The following is an 18692-nucleotide window of genomic DNA, read 5'->3' on the forward strand; positions in this document are numbered from 1 at the left end:
AATTCTTGATGCTATCTCTATTTTATGAAGTTTATGAATAAGTTCAAGAAGGTAGATCTGTAATCACTCATCTGCCTGCTTTCCTGGGTGTTTGGCTGCTTTTCTGTTCTTTACATGACTACGGGTTTCCCACGCTGTCAGTCGCAATACTGACATCAGTACTGTAGTCAAATCTTCTCACCCATCGTCTTGGAGCTTGTGCTTCACATGGTTTAAATCTGTGCTCTCTGTCATTCTCCCTTTCAGACCCCCCCACCCTCCCTGAGACACCTAAACCAGAGGTCCATTCAAACTTCAGTCTTCATCTTCACCACCACCACCATTTAGACTCCGGGGGAGGGTGGTCCTGTCCTAAATCCTATCACCACTAAGACTGTGTTACATACATCTTTGGTCTGCAGGCTACACTTTGAAAAGCCACATCATTATATCAGATAGTGAATGAAATCGTTTCTACTTATAGGTACATTAAGCACTCCCATTTCTATTGTTGATGTAATGCACTTGACCTTAACCATGCATCTCTGACTCTGTGATATTTGCAGAACATGGTCTGTTGCAGAAATGTCTCAAGAGATCATTAGGCATCTAACCCATATGTGTCTGTGCGAGATAGGGTAAAAAGACAAAGAAGCCACTGTGAATGATATAAGATAAAATCCCAAACAGTTACGGTAATGTACAAAGATGCAAGTCAAGCCCGTGCTTATACTTATGTTTGGTTTATACTGTAATTTGCATGATTAGTGTTTTCCATTTTCCACATACATTCTTGTAGTATCTTTATCATTCTGTGTATCTGCCACTGATTAACACGGCAGTCACAGAAACTCTATTTTCAATGTAATCTCAACTGATTCTTTCAAACTTCACTTAGTATGAAGATAACACTCATAGAGTGAACTCAACTGCCTGTCTGAAACTGAGACTACAACGTTCTCCCAAAAAAAGAAAAGAAAAAAAAAAAGCTAGAGTGGCATCCAATGTCTACAGGGACTGTACCTATTCTTTTGACAGTGCATTAACAACAGCTCTAAGGGGGTCCACCAGTTTTTATTATTTTAGTCAGCAGAAGGCTTCCTGGAATTGTACAGTATGCCTTTAATGTCTATAAATTGCTCACAAATGCCTTTAACATGTCTATGAAGCTTTTTGCAGGCAGGAGAACTTGACAGATACGGGCAGAAAGCTACAGGGGGGAATCCCCATACCATCTTAAAGCTCTATGAGTCTGTTTAGGAAAGGTGACGTTAAATAGCCAGACATAAACACTTTTGACAAAAGCCCACTCGAGATACAAGATAAAGCCTCTAGCCCAGTGTGGAGGTGGGACAAATAAGCTTCACCATAGCAGGGCCTTGGGGACTCCCCTGTCCATATGTAGGGACACCTATCTCTCTTTTTGTCTCTGATTCTCTCCGTTTCTCTCGCTGTCAGTTTTTTTCCCTCTCCTCTCCCTTTCTTTTTTCTTTGTATCTCAATTTCAATCTCCTATCTATCCACTGTAGTTTGATCTTGCCCTGCCATGTGTGCACTTTTGATTTTCTATAGAAAAGTGTCAAATGTTTATCTAGGCTTCTCTCCCCTTCGTTGTCCCTCTGATACTGTCCTTTCTGATGCATAAATAGGTTCATAATGACTCAGCCAGCTGCAGCAACCTTTTCCACAGTGCTCCCCACTCCCCACAACCATCACACTTTGCTGTTTTGGGAGCAGAGTACCAAAAAGTGTGGGTGTATTGTCCAAGAAATGTGCCCATCTTCTCCCTGTGTGAATGAAATGGAAAGTATGAATTTACCAGAAATGTGGGCTGCAGATCATTTGATTAAACAAACAATCATTTCTGCAAACAACTAAGCGGTTTTTACTTTCTGGACAAGCTCACTGGAAAGCAAGAATACAAAAAATTTATCTCTTTTTACTTATTTAAATTAGTACATCCAAGATTGCAAGCCTGAAAGTGCGATAAAGATAAAGACACACAAATCGCACAAAATGTAAATTTCTGCAAAAAGTGAAAATAGAAAGAAAGTGTTTTTTCTATAAATGCAAATCAAGTGCATGGGAAAGAGTGGTAATGTTGCAAAGAAGGGTAATAAAGATAATTATGCTGCCTTTTCAACATCTCACAAAGCGATTTATGAAGAGCATGGTTCAGTGTTTTAGCTTTGACACTAGTGGCAGATCTTTTTTTGAACGATTCCTTTAGAAGTCAGCACAGCTGACCATCAGCCTGTATCTCACCCTATCCTAGCATCATCCTCTGTCACATCAGCCCTCTTGTCCTCCTTCACTACATCCACAAACCTCAACTGGTCCTCCTGACTGGCTGCTCCATCTTCAACATACTTTGTCCAGTATAAACATTATACCTCCTGCGTACATATCCAGACCATCTCGTCTTTACCACTAATACTTTGTCTCCAAACTGCTCAACCTCAGCTGTCCCTCTGATGTGCTCATTTCTAATCTTGTCCATCCTGGTCACTCCCAATGAAAATCATAACATCTTCAGCTGCCACCACAAACTCCACCTCCTTTGTGTTTGTCTCCAAACCAAACAGCTTATCTCACTACTGTCGCACGAACTTCCCTTTCACTCTTGCTCTATCCTTCTATCACATATCACTCCTAACACTCCACCCACTCCTCCCTGCCCGCACTCTCTTCTTCACTTCCCTTGTGCACTATCCATTGCTTTGGATGACTGAACCCAGTTATTTAAACTCATCCACTTTCATGACCTCTGCTACTAGCATTTTTACCTTTCTACCTGCCTATTTCTGTTTTACACACATCTTCTACTTACTTTCATTTCTCTTGTTATCAGTGCTTACCTCCACCTCCATCCAGTGGATTCCTAGTGCCACTCACAAGCATCAGGAAGAGGCAAATCTGAAATATTGAAATCTGCAGTAACTGGTTAAATGTTTGTTTGGCCTCCCCTGTTGGGAACAACGGGCACAAGTTGGGAACTCAGTATTGATATAGCAGTATATCAAAGCAATGATGGGCCAATGCTGTGATCATTATAATAAAATTAATGGTAGCTGGGATGAGACTCTGTTAATATTAAATTAAATTCAGTTCATATAGAACCAAATCTCAACAAGGCACTCACCTCAAGACACTTTATGTTTTAAGGTCAATCCCCTACAATAATAGAAAGAAAACTAGAAACAAGCCCTTGGTGAGAGTCTGAATGAAAAAACTCCCTTTTAACAGGAAGAAACATCTGGCAGAACCAGCCATCTACTGCGACTGGTTGTGGGTGAGCGGAAGGAGATAGGACAAAGGTCAAACTGTGGAATAGAGTTAGAGATTAATAATAACAACCAATGATTAAATGTAAAGTGGTCTATAAACTCAGGGCGAGTAAAAAAGAAACACTAGTAGCAGAGTCTGTGTTTTGCCATCACAACAAGGTCCGCTGGGTAAAAGCATTTAAAAGCAATTTGTAATATATTAGACAATTAAAGAAAGACTTCTGGGACTCCCTGCAAAATGGAAGGATCCACAGCTTGCTGCATTTTTTAATTGTAATCATTTGAGTCCAAAGTGTGGAATGTGAGCAAACTGTGATTAACAGGTTGCGCGACAGATAACTGCTGAATGTCTAAGCTACATTAATGAATATTTCCTGACATGAAGGCACAATTTCAGACAGTGGATGAACTTGTTGCTGCTCCTAGGCCAAGTTTAAGATACATTATTATATAGAACTGTGAACTTCTCTGAATTGCAAAAGAGCCTAATAGGTCCCCTCTGAAGGCCCTTAAAATAAATGTTCTCATTTGGTATCTGAGCATATGATGTAGGACACAAACTTTTCTCACTGGGTTGAAGTGGGCGACAACGTGATGTCATGTACAACTTCTGCCCACTCTAATCGAGTTCTGACTGTCATTTGTTTTTGTAGGTGTAGCCAAGTTTTAAATGCTTAACCACTGATGAATAGCAACTGAGGAAGCTCACTGTATACATATGTGTAAATCAAAGTTTAAACATACTTGGTGATAGAAACAGACACATTATTTCACTTTTATCTCAGATTTTGCCTTTTTTTATTCAAATTGTCTAATTACTTTACATACAAAATTTTTACCAGATAGTTAGGACATGGGTGCTTTAGAGGAGCCTCCACTGTGAAGACTTTTCAGGGAGATTTTGTAGAACCAGATAATAATCGAGCCCGGTTTTCTCAGCATCACTATGAGACAGCTTGGAGATATTTTATGGCATTATTTAAGTTTCTACATTTGAAAATATTGGGTGAATGCACAATATAAATACATATTTGTTTAATATGTGTACTGAAGGACATATCCTGGTCAAGATGGGCATTTTGATCGTGGCATTATTGGTATCTGGTTAGACACCATGTTTCTCAGATTTTTAGGATAGAGTACGATAACCTCAGTTTTGTCTGAATTTATGAATTCAAGACGTGCCTGTTATTCAACTAGTTGATTTGTATCATCTGACTTCATTGACAAATAGTAGGTTAACATCTGCATAGCAATGGAAATGTTTGCAGTGTTCCTAAAAATGTTAAAGACTAAATCCAAAGGCATTACTGTAATTATAAAAATATAATTCTAATTATAAAAATGGGAAACTAAAAACTGAAAGAGCTTACTGAACCAGCTTTCCTGGCTCTCTCCTCTGCCTCTCGCTCTTAATCATCCCTAGCCCTCGCTTCCACCCGCTTCCTCTGACAACACATCACTGACACACATAGGGTCTCAGTGGGTGAACATGAGCTGCATAGGCCACAGTTGGTTGGACCATTCAAGTGGCTTTGCTGGGTGTGCTGTTGTCAATGCGCTCGTGTGAATTTTAATAGCATTCAAGTTTTCACACAGTCATACTCGCTTTCTACGTCTCATTCACTCACTTATACCAACACACGAATCAAACAGGCCATTTTTAACATCGACAAGCAGGGAGGGGGAGTAGGCGGGTCTTCTACATCCCCATTTCCTACACCAAGCCTGGCGTTGGGGTTGGTTGGGTCTAGGGACGGGTTAACTGCATCCCGGGATCACTGTTGACTATGGGGTGGCACCTGTCAGTCCACACTTCAGAGGCTGGGGTGGAAGCAGCAGTTGGAGACCCAGAATCTGGCCTTTGTCCCCTGTCTGCTCCAGAAAAACATCCACTAGGGAAAAACATTAACAAGAGAGGCCAAGAGAGAGTCTACGGTGCTCCTCTTGGGAAAGAAAATACATCTGCCACAACAAAGCATTCAGACCATAATTCTGCTTGCTACAACTGCTGAACAGGACAGGTTTAAAACAAATTGCAGGTTCATAAACCAAACCTGTGGTGAAACCACAGTACCTCCACGATCTGTTTATTTTCTATGGTTTCTTCCACTTAGATAGAGACACAGATAAAAGGAACGATGCAGACTCGGATGTGACAGCTTTATTACCATTAATGCCGTGACACACTGAAGGAAATCCCCTTTATCTGCACCTGAATCACTGACCTTTTCTTCATTACAGCCTCAGCACTGCATCTCCATTTGGACCACGGTCTGTTTTCTCACCCTTGAAAGCACTCTGCATTTATTTTGATCAAACATTTGAAGTGAATTGTGACTATAATGTAACTTCAAACCATGCGATGTTATTCTTTCAGATAAGCATTGTTCTGTCCTTTTTGCTTTATAGTAGTAGTATAGTCATTTTATTACATTGTTGTCCAAGGAACTTAAAAGAAAAGCATCTGGACTTTAAGTTGCTTGAAGATGTTTTGCCTTTTATCCCAGAAGCTTCTTCAGTTCTAAGGTCAAATGGTGGAGACCCACAGATTTACGCCCTATGGGAGTGACCTCCCAAGAGAGACATGGACCCCCTGTTGATCCTCTACCTAATTACATGAGCCATGGTGTGAAAATGGGCGTAGGTCACAATCAGCCAAGGTTTTGGGGGAACCCATTCTGAAACCTAGCCCCACTCTATCATGTGATTTCCTGAGGTCAGATGGCAAAGGATGTGAGTGGGCGTTAAGGCGTCTGGGAAGGGATCTCAAAACTAGATTATATATGACAGACAGTTGGTGTCATAAACCACTGCCTCTGTTCAAAGATGGTCATTCACAGTGGACATAGATGGCTTCTTTTACTCCTTTTTTAAACCATCTGTCTTCTCTGTCCAAAATGTGAACATTGGCGTCCTCAAAAGAGTGACCTTTGTCCTTTCGATGCAGATGGACAGCCGAGTCTTGTCCTGTGGAGGTGGCTCTTCTATGTTGTATCATGCCTTTATGAAGTGGCTGTTTGGTCTCTCCAATGTAGAGGTCTGGGCATTCCTTGCTACACTGTACAGCATACACTACATTGTTAAGTTTTTGTTCAGGAGTTCTGTCTTTGGGATGAACCAGTTTTTGACTGAGTGTGTGGCTGGGTCTGAAACCACAGACCACAGTCTTCAAGCAACTTAAAGAAGTCCAGATGCTTTTCTTTCCAAGCTCCTTAGACTACAATCACCTGGATGACTGAGAACCTTCACAGACTTATTACATTAAGTATATCAGACAGGCAGGCCACAAAGTCTAAGATCACTTGATCTCAGCACAACAGCTGATAGTTCAGCTGATTGCCAATTGTGCATTCAACTGGCAAATCAATATAGGGCTCACTGTTTACCTGTCGACAGATGATGAGCCTCTTTGCAAACCAATTTCAACTCCAGCCCCTCATTTTTATACGATGTTTGACATAATCAGTGACATATCAGGTCTCACTGCGCTGTTTGAGATAGTAAGTAAGTAAAATGTATTTATATAGCACGTTTCACAGATAAAAATCACAAAGTGCTTCACAATAAAACCAGAAATATAAATAAAATAATACAAAACAATGAAAAATTAATTAAAAGCTCGTTTGTATAAAAATATCTTCAGCTGCATTTTAAAGGAGTCAATGGAGTCTTTACAGTGTAAAGACAGCGCCTGAAAAGCCTGATCCCCACATGTTTTGAACCTAGGACCAACAGTAACCTCTGACCTGAAGACTTAAGTGCACAGGATGAAGCATGAGGTTTCAACAGGTCAGAGATGTACTGGGGAGCTTCACTGTGAAGAGCTCTAAAAGTTACGACTAAAATTTTAAAATGAACCCTAAAATTTAGTGGCAACCAATGAAGAGAGCCAAAACTGTGTGACCTCTTGTTTGTGCCGGTTAAAAGTCTTGCTGCAGCATTCTGTACAGTCTGAAAGCGATCCAAAGCTGATTTGTTAAGACAAGTAAAAAGACCATTACAATAATCCAAATGAGAGGAAATAAAAGCATGAATAATCATCTCAAGTTCTGTCTTTGACACCAGTAGTCTGAGTTTAGAAATGTTTCTTAAATGATATAAACCGTTCCGGACCAGTTGTTTGAAGTGTTTCTCAAGAGACATTGAACTGTCAAATATAACACCTAAGTTTCTGAGACTCGACTGAAATGGTCTAAAAAAGTCTAAAAAACTGATATGCTGCTTAATTTCTGAGAACATGTGATCAGGAGCAATAATCAAAGTTTCTGTTTGGAGGAAGTTGTAATTTAACCACTGTTTGATTTCTGACAGACAATTATTTAAACAAGACAATTTATAAAACTCAGAATCTCTGACAGAATAGCATAACTGAATGTCATTAGCATAGAGATGATATCATTGTAACGTCTGATAATTTGGCCTATAGGGAGTATATAAAGTAAAAGGAGAATCAGACCTAAAACTGATCCTTGAGGTACCCCAGAAGGCAGAACTGATGTTTCAGACAACACTTGATTCATACAGACAGTAAAAGATCTCTCAGATAGATAAGACATAAACCATTTTAAAACAACACCAGTAATCCCGAACAAGTCCTTAAGCTGTGGTTCTTACTGCTGCTCACCCAACCTTAAGCTTTCCATATATGTGCATTAAAGCACAATGAGCGGCACCATAATGCCAAATATCAATTACTGCAGACAAAAAAAAGCAACTAAATAAAACAAAACAAAAAAAATCAACCATTGACTCTAGTGGTTACATTATTATTCACAGTAGAATATAATAATATGAATGCTATTATATTTGAATAAACAGTCAATTCATCAACTATTCCTACATTTCAGTATAAGTGGGTAGAAGTGAGACTATCTGAATGGACAGTTTGTTTACCTGCCCTGAGCACCAGGCAGTTACAGAGGAAGTCAGCTGGCCTGTGTGGGGCGGTCTTTGGTGACAGAAAGAGGATGTTTATGTGTCACAACGGAAATTAAGACCACTGATAATGCTAGACATAGTGTGTTCCAGCTTCACCTCCCCCGGCTGAGGAAAAAAATAGAGGAAATGGATGATGGTGGAGAGACTGTGGGCGTGTGCTACATGTACAACACATACACACAGAAACACAGATAGACACAGCGGGGGGAGTATAAAGTTGATCTCAGGGGCAACCTGATGGACTGTGGTATAGATGGAAAAATAAATGGTTTTATGACGTACAGCAGCACACCACAGACTTTCCCGAATACATAAGAAGGGAAAGATACTTTTATGTATACTAACCCCAGATTATGCTTTGATTGAACTTTCTAATATGCACATTCAGCACAAGCTAAATGTCATCTTCACTATCATGTAACTCACTGGGCCGTCTTTTACTCTTGGTCCACTGGGAAGCATGCTAAACAACTTAAAACATGTGGTCAAGTTTCAGTGAGTTTTTGTTTGCTTTTGTTACACATTATCCTAAGAACTGTGATGACCTTCTTATGAAATAATTCATTAGTTTCACTGATATTTAGGGCACATGCACACAAGCAGTTCACTACCTGTGTCATCTCTATGCATTTTTGTTTGTTTTGGGGGGTTTTTATGACCAAAAACCAAGGACACAAGACATGCTCTAATCTCTTTTAAGTTTTGATTCTCAGAAAAACGGAAGTTTTTGATCAATGCTTGCCAAAAAAAAAATCCCCAACCATCACCCATATTTCCTCCTCTGCCACGTTTAAACCAAAAATGTGAGAAAGTTACGGTGAAAGAACTAGTGGGTTTCCTGAACGCGAGACCTGAACAACCAACTCAAGGGTCGAAGTCGCATCTGTGGTGGAAAGAGTAATGTCATCTGAATGGGGGAAATAATTATTACCGCAGATGTGGTGGTGATAAGAGATCAAGAGAAAAAGTACAAACCACAGACTGTAAGTCATCAACTGGTGACCCCCTGGGGTCAAATCTCAATGTCACAGGACTGCATAAATAAAAACCATGACCCCTTTCATATTGGTGAAAAAATGTACCATATCGACCAATCAAAAAAATTATATGGCAACATGTGGTTGTTTAGAAATAGGGGGATGTTTTGGGAGTGATGGCGGCACGACAGAGTGAGGAGCGAGCAAGTTTTGACATGTGAGAGATTTGTGACATTTAGCATGTTTGGAGTGTGTAGTTAGTGTGCAGTGTGGTCATTTGTATTATTTTGTGTGTCAAAACAATGAGGGCACTAGTGAATGTCACCGTTGCTGCTAAAAAGTCACCAAATGTAGACTGCAATACAAACACTGTGTCCAGGTGGAAAACAGGGGGAGTGATATGCCTCCTGCTGTCAGGCCTGCGGTGTGCTCCTCCTCTTGTGGTTGACAGAAAAGATTTTCTGGACTTTTTCTGCACAAGTCATTTGTGTGGCATCTTATTGTGACACCTGTTCGTTCTCTGATTTTAGTTTTAGCAGTAGGTTTAAATGGTTGTATCATGTTTTTCTACTCAGAGATTATGCTTTTTTGTGTGATTTTAGATCAGTTGTGTTGATACAGTATGTCAAAATGAAAAAATAAGTACATTCAGACATGTGAGGTTGTGCTGAAAAGAATGATGCCAAACAAGGCAAAGTAAATAAGAAACTTACAAATTATTCGCAGGTCAATCGTCACCTTCTTTGCCGTCACCGCCTTGGTGCTTAGAAACTGGATGTGATGAGTGAGAGGTCGATGTGACAGAGAATGTGAGGGGCACTGCATTTGTCCATATCCTTCTTTATCCTCACTTTTGACCAGTTTAGAAAATAAATATGTTGTGTTGAATATGATCTACAGATAATGGGAGCCAAGGTTAGTTTCTTTCATAGATTTCCACAGACATTTTTTTTATTTTTTCAACCCGAGCCCCCTACTTCCTTTTTTTGATTTTTTAAAATTCAATTTGACTTCTATCGTGCCAAATCACAACAACTGTTACCTCAAGGCAGTTTATATTGTAAGGTAAAGACCCAACATATGTACACATATATGCAGTATATATATACAGTGTATTAGGATGAATGTGGTTTAAGGGGATTCACTGTTAAATCTTCAAGTTATGTCCATCTCTCATATACACTGTAGCTAACACAGCCCCACACACGATCCACGCTAACGCGCTAATGGAGATTTGCGCTAATGGAGATTTGCGTTAATGCGGTTATGGCGTTAACGTCACTTTAACGAGATTAACACTGACAGCACTACATTATGTAATTATTTTTGCAATTAAAATAGCATTCCCTCATATCCAAGTACAAATGCAAGTGTTACATTGCTGCATGAATGTCATGTTTAAATAATGTTTAATAAATAATTTAATATTATAAGTTGAATAAGCAAATCGTTCATTTTTTTCTGTTATTAATTACATGCATGTGTGAGGTCATGGGAAGTGGTTGGGCTTCTTTCCATAATGACGTGCAAGTATGTGACGTGATCTGATATGAGCACTACACATAATCTCGACAGAAAGTGAATTGAAAGTTAAATGCGTAGTGACAGCTAAACAATGAGATGAAATTCAGTGAAACTTTTATAAAACAAGGAGCTCCACACAGATGCAATAGTATTCTGTTAAGACCTTTCTAAAAATGTTGCATTACAGCCACTTTAAAACAAAAAACGTAAAATCAAATGGATTTATAGAACAGAAAATAGAGAACGATAAACTCCAAAAAGAATCAAATGAAAGATAAATTGAAAGTGAAGATTCTGATGATCTTTTCTCTCTCTCTCTCTCTCTCTCTCCCTCTCTCTCTCTCTCTCTCTCTCTCTTTCTCCAATGAGCCCTAAGTTTGGAGCCAGATGACACTGATCACCTACAAACCAAGACCGTGATCAAAATTACCAGAAATGTCAGCTAACATAGGTAGGTGTAGACGTGGTAAGGTTGCTTGATATTCCACACGATTATATTCTCACACTTGTCTTTCTTAATGAAAACGTAAAGGGCATCATGCTGGAAAATAAGCCTACACTGTTGACCAGTATTTTAAGTCTTTATAATACCATGACCTCATTCACATAGAAGCTTAAAACCTCCTTCAGAGATGGAAAAGTAAAAAAGATATCATGCAAGTGATATTAGGGTCATTAGGTTAAAAGTAATTTGGTTAAACTTTTGACTTATTTGACATCTTCTACTGTTCTACAGTTTGTGAAATGATCAACTGAAATGAGGACAGACATCTTGTTCTATGACTACTCAAAATCTTCCCCACTGAGAATACAAAGTTCTCCTAGATTTGCATGCTGTTCCTAAGAAAAGAGTTTTAGATGGTGATACATGTGTGAAAAAGATCCTTTTAAAGGTTTACAGATAAACCCGTGAGTGTGTTCATCTTGGCTGCTCTCTATCACTCTGTGACACCTGCGTATACCTGCAAACTACAGCATACAGTTCCATGACCTAACAGCAAGGTCAGAGGTATTCAGACTATCCACCACATACATGATCATACGTTATTATAAAGAGAGATTCTTCACTTTTTCCAAATAGTAGAAACATGTCTTGATCTTATTTTGTACTTAATGAATAGTTTGATACTTATGTGATATTTATGCTGTTTTCACTTTTTACTGCTCTCAGTTTCACTAGTTTCCTTTTTGGGAAAATATCGATTATCATATGCAATACGGTTGTGGTCAAAAAAAATTTCCATCTTTTCATCGTGGTTGTGGTCATTTGGGATTTTTCACGATTTCTTTGAACTGTTTGGAGTGCACTGAACTGTTTTGAACTTTTGGTTGAACTTTAAAGACTCAAAAAAGAGAAAAGAATTAGGTGCACAAGAATTTATTTTGGATTTTCTCTCATGCACAGAGGGTCAAAATTGTACATTCAGGCTCAAATATATACATACAAGTAGGCTCATATTTACTTTACTGTCCCTTAGCAACTTATATCTCAATCTGACACTTTTGGCACTCACCAGCAGGTCTCTGACATAATTCTGGTTGGATAATTGACTTTTATGACAGAAATGTTAGAATTCATTTACATTGGTTGTTTTTGTTTGTTGGTTGGTTGGTTTTTGGCACAAACACAGCTTTTAAGCACAGTCCACAATTTGTAATAGGGTTAAGATTGAAGATTTAGGAATATTTAACCAAATATTATCTGTATGTATACTTTGACCCTCAAACTTGTTTATGCTGTATGATGTATGCTGTACAATCATTCCACCCTGGAAAAGAACAGTTCAAAAAAACATTAAAAGCACAAAATTAGCATAACATTCATGTATCCACGATGAGGGTACTTAAACCTTTGATCACAACTGTATATGCCAGTTTAAATTTAATTTATATTTCTTTTTTGTACATTAATCTTTAAACACTGTATTATCTATATAAAACTCAATTGCACAAAAGTTGCGATGCTCTGAAAAATGCATAAGCAGAATTCAATGATTTGTAAATATCATAAACAAATATTTTATTTGCAACAGAAAAATATCAAGTGTCAAAATTTAAAAAAAATACTAGCTCATTTTGAATCTGATGGCAGGAACATGTCTCAAAAAAGTTGGCATGGGGACAACAAAGTCTATAGAATTAAATGGTTATAAAATAAAAACATGGAGAAAGAGTTTCAACTAATTAAGCTAACTGGCAACAGATCAGTGGCGTGATTGGTAAAAAAAAAAAAAAAAAAAAGCATCTTAGAGAGGCAGAATTTTTCAGAAGTAAAAATTCTCTGGGTCGAAGCTTATTTAAAATGGGCTCAGGCAAAATGTAAAACTGTTCTGTGGTCGGTAATCAAAATTTAAAATTCATTTTTGAAAACGTAGACACTTCATCCCCTGGACTTGAGAGGAGAGGGACCTTATGTCTTGGGAGGTGCATTAGTTCCTACTGAATTGGCAGTCTGCATACTTGAAGGCACCATGGAAGCTGAAAGGTTTTAGAGCAACATATGCTCCCATCCAGCTGATGTATTTTTCAAAGAAGGCCATGCAAATTTCAGCAATACAATGCTAAACTGCATAGTATACCTATTAGAACAGCATGGCATCGTAGTAGAAGACCCCAGCTGCTGAACCAGCCTGCGCAAAGGCCAGATTTTTCACCTGAAACAAAAGCTAGAATCCTATCAGACAAGAATGGGAAGTCCAGAAACTAGTCTCCTCAGTTCCCAGATGTTTACAGCCCTGTCCCAACTTTTTTGGAGACACGTTGCTGCCATCAAAATTAAAACGAGCCATTATTTCTCTTAAAATGGTAATAGCTTCTCATTTTAAATGTTTGATATTGTTAATAGAGTTTGGGATTATGACATTTGCAGATCGTCATTTTTTGCATTTTACAACAGCTTCCCAACTTTTGTTGAACTGGCTGTTCTGAGCCACCTACACAGTACCCTGCCGTGAAGTTCTCAGTACACAGGTTTACATGGTCTGCCACTTTGTGTCTGAGTTGCTTTAGTTGCTAAACAGTTCCATTTTGCAATAATACCACAGATGGTTGATTGTGGAATATTTGGGAGGGGAGACATTTCAGGAACTGACTATTACAGCACCATGCTCAGTGAGCTCTTTAGAAAAGCCCATTCTTTAACTAATACTTGCAAAGGCAAACTGTGCGGTGCTTGATTTTATATACCTGTGGTAATGGGACTGAAAACACCTGGATTCAAAGATTAAAAGGCGTGGCCCAGCAATTTTGTCCATACAGTTTATATGTTTTATCTTATTAATGGCAGTTTTTACATTTTGAGCAGATGTGCAAGATTACATTTAACAGAATAAAAGAAGCCATCAGAAATATTAACTACCGAATCTAGAGACCATCTAATAATAATAATAATAATGTACACTCTTATTGATCCCTGTGGGGAAATCCTTCTCTGCATTTAACCCATTCACTCAGTGAAGCAGTGGGCAGCCACCAGTGCAGCGCCCAGGGAGCAGTGTGTGGGGATGGTACCTTGCTCAGGGGTACCTCAGGGTAGCTGTTTAGGGGATTTGAACCCCTGATCTTCCGATCATGGGGCAACCGCTTCACCTACTGAGCTATCCCTGCCCCAACTCCTTCAGACTTTGACCTGAACTGATTATGTTCAATAAAAATCTGTAAACTGCAGGCAGATTGCTTACAGTGTGTACTTTGACTTCTGCTTTTGCTTGAATGATGTCTTGGCCAGTCAAGGTGTACCTTGGTTCTCCTGCTATGACAGCTGGAAGAGCCCCTCTCCACTGCCAGAGTTGTCACAAACATGGATGGATGCTTGGATGGACAGTTTCGCTACCTTCATATTTTCTTTATTTGAAAATAAGACATAAGAGTAAAGTAATAAAAACTTTGAGCAATTGCAAATGCAGCTTTTACAAATATGGAGATCTGCAAGCAAGAACCAATCATATACTTGTAGGATAATCCAGTACCGATCACATGTGCGATACGCAGATTGGCCACTGTATTATAAAAACGAATAGGCTATAAAATAAATAGACATAGGTACTGTAACATCTGTCGGTGGTTTCCCACTTCTTCTGCTTGGCATTAGATTTTTTTGTAGTTATATTGTTTTCACTTATATTTTTTGTGTCTCCTATTTTTTCTTTGATGTATTACAAATTCATTTTATTGAATTGTTATTTCTGTAAAGTGCAGAAGTAAATTGATATTTTGTTTGATTTACAGCAATGCTTTTACAACTTTTACAGAGCTATATACACATTTGCCTTTTATTTTTAGTGTTTCCGTGTTTGGAGGTTTAGATATGCACCTTTAAAAACAGAAATAATAATAGGTTGACTCTTGCTTGATGGTTTTACCACATTCACCTAAGTCTAACTAGACTACACTTTTTGGGTTCTGATTAGTTTGTGCTGTCACACGTCTGAACAACGAATATGAAGAAGAGAAAATGTGCTGCTCAGACAATTATTCGTCTCCTTCTTACTGTTGAAAAAAATGAGTGCCATATAAAGAACCCTCACATTACATTACTATGTACAGCACTTTTTTCAATTGTTGCTGCTGTCTTTTAAATAAAGTTGGCTTGGCTATGCATTTGTTGGTCTGAGGCACAAAGGCTGGGGGCTGTTTGCAGTTTTCAGCGTTGCCAAGAGTGGAAACAGGAGAGCTGTTTATAGGAGAGGAGGGGGGTTAACCTCCTCTCACTAGGAGAGGAGGCTGGATGCCTTCTTTAAGTAGCGATGGACAGGGAATTAGTGAGAGCCGTTTGCTTGTGCCACAGAGCTAGGAATGGGAATAAAGAACTAGTTCTTGTAGAGAACTCCTGTCCAGCAGTTCAATAGCTTGGATTTCTTAGTCCTACTGTCTCACGATTACTTGTGCAATTGGCTGACTTCAGATCATGTGCAGGAGCAGTAAAATAGTGGTGCAGTCTACAGCATGGATATGGACATTACTTGAGTAACAATTGAGTAATTGAGTAACAATGCCAACACTGATCACAACAAAGAGGGAAAACACCTCAACAGACACACACATTTGACCACACAGCGTGCAATTAATTCGCATGGATGTCATGAGAGACCTGAGTGTAAAAGCGAAGCTCTCAATTTACCGGTCGATCAACGTCCCTAGCCTCACCTATGGTCACGAGCTGTGGGTAGTGACCTAAAGAACGAGATCGCTGATACAAGCGGCAGAAATGGGCTTCTCCGAAGAATGGCTGGCCGAAGGATGGCTGGCTTTTATAGCTGTTATTCATAACCTGAGTTACTCACTTGCTGTGTTTTGCCCAGATTTTGGATGAAAGCCTGTCATGTGTGGATTGCTCATTAAAGGTTGGGTGAGAGATCAAATGAGGATGCTTTATTACAACTTTTAATGAACACAATTCTAAATAAAGATTTTTGTTTTTCAAGTCTTTGTGTCATTGGTACTTCTTGTTTCTTGACACCAGACTAGTTTAAAAGAAGTGTGGACAATTTTATTTAGATGTTTCTGAGACAAATAAGGAATCAAAGCTTTATTATAATATTCTTAGTAGGTTTGGAGGGCATTACTTTCTTTTAAATGGAGCCCAGATAGGTTTAAGCATCTTTATTACATCCATTAATATATAAAGTTATCATTTAAAAACTGCATTTTTAATTTACTCTGGCTATTTTTTAAACATGTAAGTGTGACAAATATGCAAAAAACCAACCAAATAAAAAAAAACAAGAAACCAGGAAGTGGGTAAATACTTTTTCACAGCTCTTTAGCTGAGGTGCAGCCTGCCAGACAGCTATGAGATAGGGTTTTTTAAGAACCTTACACTGTACAGTTGTTTTGAATCTATCCAAGGATAGTGAAACCATTTTATACCAGTCTGTAAAGATAGTTTTAAAAACTACTTGGTTATGCATTTTGGGATGGGAGCTTTCTTTTGCAGCTGTTGTAGAAAATGAGTGCACAGATGAGATAGAAACACAACCTTGAACCACCGTTGGCGGATTAGTCTAAACATCACCCGAATGTTATTTCTTTTATCTCTTTTTTATTACAGTAACCAACAAGAATGCCACAGGAATGATAATGATATTCTCCAAACTTCTGGATTTCTGAGAAAGTGATCTCGGCTGTACAGTTCATGTGCTGGAGGAGGAAAATAGTGGTGCTGTCAACAGCATGGAAAGGACGAGGGCACAATGGTAAAGTGCTGCCAGAGCGATGGTGGCTGAGACGCAGCGGAGCGGAGGTGTAAGTGCCTGGCTTAAAACAGTTGCATTTAACCTTCAGTTACTCTGTATAGGTAGGAGTCAGACCATGTTTCTTTTTAGCTGAAAAACATTACACCAGGTAACCTGCAGTGTTGAAAACTTGTTTTCCGACGATGTTTGCTACCCTACAATCCGTCCTGCTCTGTAGTAAAATCAGCGACATTTGACCGTCCTGTTGCTACCTTTGAAATGTATATAGCCAATTTAAAATCTAAAACTTAAAATTGTCCGTAGCCTACTGTTGTTACCACTGTCCTGTTTGTAATGGATACTAACTAGCTAACTGACTGAATGCCCATTAACCTTATAACTCCTGTTGTGTGTGTGTGTGTGTGTGTGTGTGTGTGTGTACAGAGAGACAATTCATAATGGATATAAGGAAATTTTTTCAAAAAAAGGAGCCACATTCAGGTAAAAGTGTAAAATCAAATGATCAGTCAATAAAGGATTATGTTGGATCAGTTTTTCAATATTTATATCTTTTATTAGATGTTCATGTGGTTTGGTTATTTGCCTTTTGGTTGAAAGTACACTGAGAGAGGACTTTTTGTTGGTGATCTTAATAGCATTTTTTTCATATTAATGTAATTTTTTCATCTAATTGAATACAATCTATTTGTGTATGATTGTCAGTCCAAAGAGGGAGAGAGGAAAGAGGGGAACATGAGGAGAAAGTACAAGGTCAGGAAGAACCAGGTAAGAAAACAGACAGGGAACAGTGACAGGCAAAACAGAAACTGTTAAACTGACAAAGAGAAAAAACCTGATTTTACTCATACAGTCTGGAAGTTTTGTCCTCCCTATATTAAAGCTGCTATACAGAATCTGCAAAACAAACTGGGTTGAAACATTTTTGACCCTCTTTAACAACATTCCAACATAAGATTGTCATTGCTTGGGGAGATTAAAATTAATGACATATTTTTATGTGGTTCAGCCACAACTCTACTAAAACCTCAGCCAGTAATAGTTAGGCCAACTCTTGGACCGCCCAGTTGTCTGTATGACTGCAGTACGTGCACCATATTTGTGCACTGAATCAGAAAGTGCCAAACAGCCCTGGTGGAGTGAGGAGCTGTAAAGAGAAGCAGATGCTCTGTTTATATTCTAAAAGTGTTTTAAGCTGGCTTGTTTCAAAGATTCTGTACTGCAGCTTTAAATGTTTTCCAAAAGCACACATACACTTATCAGTGTTTCTCAAACTTTTTACAGTGTGAGAAAATGTCAAGCTCTCAAGTACCACTATGAAAGCATGAAACTCATAAATCTTACAACACAAAATTAGTATTATTAAATTAGTCAAATTAGTATCGGCAGTAAAGATTTTTTCATATATTGTATACATTCTACCACAGGCAAAGTTGCCTCCATTTTTATATTTTTTAAATAATATTTTGTAATAATTTATTTGTAATAACTTATTCTGTTTTGGGAGTATTTTTTTTATGTATCTGTATTATATTATACATACTCATTAAAAGTGAATCTCTGTCCAAAAAATGCAGTCAGTTTACTTTTTACTCACTATGAGCATCATTCATTATTCTCCCGCAGTAATTAAGGTTAGGATATGTATTTTTTTTATTCCAATCCATTCTTCTTTTGCAGCATTTAAATAACCTTTATCAGATTTGATGGTTTTGTTACAGCCTTTTAAAAAGGCGTTTTGCTTTTCTTTCACAAATGTGAGGATTAAATTGTGTTAAAATGTACAAAACAGT

At 38.4% G+C, this 18692-nt stretch overlaps 1 long non-coding RNA gene across 1 annotated transcript; it reads left to right on the top strand.

Annotated features, from left to right (window-relative positions):
- The first annotated feature begins 6262 nt into the window (after positions 1 to 6262).
- On the top strand, positions 6263 to 17435 carry LOC112843882 (uncharacterized). The gene is made up of 3 exons (XR_003216416.1): positions 6263 to 11159; positions 16758 to 16951; positions 17326 to 17435. It is a non-coding gene; the product is annotated as an uncharacterized LOC112843882 (long non-coding RNA).
- Positions 17436 to 18692: the final 1257 nt, after the last annotated feature.

This window comes from Oreochromis niloticus, linkage group LG23, assembly GCF_001858045.2.
Source record: "Oreochromis niloticus isolate F11D_XX linkage group LG23, O_niloticus_UMD_NMBU, whole genome shotgun sequence".
NCBI classification, from domain to species: domain Eukaryota; kingdom Metazoa; phylum Chordata; class Actinopteri; order Cichliformes; family Cichlidae; genus Oreochromis; species Oreochromis niloticus.